A 1079-nucleotide genomic window follows, 5' to 3' on the forward strand; every position below is an offset into this window, starting at 1 on the left:
CTTGGAAAGAGGTGAATACAAGTGCAAAAGAGCTGAAAGAAGTGGAAGAAGTAGCTGCTGAAGACTCAAGAGAAGACTAGAGTGAAGTGACAGTAGTGAGCTGTGAAGAGACACTGTAGTGGCTCTGGTGACCTTTCATATTAGACATACCTCTTGGGAGGGGTATCCACGACCTAAGAGTGATTATTGAGAGTAATTTTGAGAGATTGTAGTGAGGATATGATGTATTATTGATGGAGTGTGTGAGAGAGAGTCAGAGATAGCCAATTCTACTCAAACAGAGTGATTGTATATGAGAGATTGAGAGAGAAGACTATGAAGATATTGAAGATGAATACTATGTGATGTATTTCCATTCAAAGATGGTGTATTTCTTTGTTTTCTTTGGTCTATTGATGGATTTTATGAGGATGTTGAAGAATATGGTTGATTCTATTAAAAACCGTGGGAGATCTACATAATGCTGCATGAAGATTTGTTGTGCCTGGTGTTCTTTTCTTCATTGTGACAATATGAAACATGATAAACAAGCTTGTTGATGTTACAAGATAGATTTTCTTGCAAGAGAATTCCCTTTTCCTTGGTGTTCCTCTCGGGGCTCCAATCCGGCTTATAGCCATACAGCTTCTCAAACAGTGTCATCTCATGAATACTTGCAGTGGGAGTCCGATTCAAGATATACATGGCTGCCATAACAACCTCAGCCCAATAAAAGAGCAGCATCTTCTTCTCATTCATCATGGCACGACCAGCTTCCATCAAGACCCTGTTCTTCCTTTCATGTTGAGATGACAAGCTCAACACATGCGGACATTGATGATGGACCGCCTGGTTAGATGGGTCCACACATCTACACTTAGCACGTCGGTGGTCATTATGACTCTCACATGGCCATTGACTCATTACTTATTATATTCAAGTTGTTACACCTATTTACAGCTGGCATAGTTATAGCGCCAGTCGACTAGTATAGTCGGTTATGCATTGTTTGACTTAATAGGCCACTTTCCTTTATGTTGTATCTTATGTATACTTTGTGTATATTGTAAAGTGTGTGGAAGAAGAAGAAGAAACTAGTA

This window comes from Lygodium microphyllum, chromosome 18 (genome assembly GCF_053477565.2).
Source record: "Lygodium microphyllum isolate KBCC chromosome 18, Lygodium_microphyllum_v1.1.10, whole genome shotgun sequence".
NCBI classification, from domain to species: domain Eukaryota; kingdom Viridiplantae; phylum Streptophyta; class Polypodiopsida; order Schizaeales; family Lygodiaceae; genus Lygodium; species Lygodium microphyllum.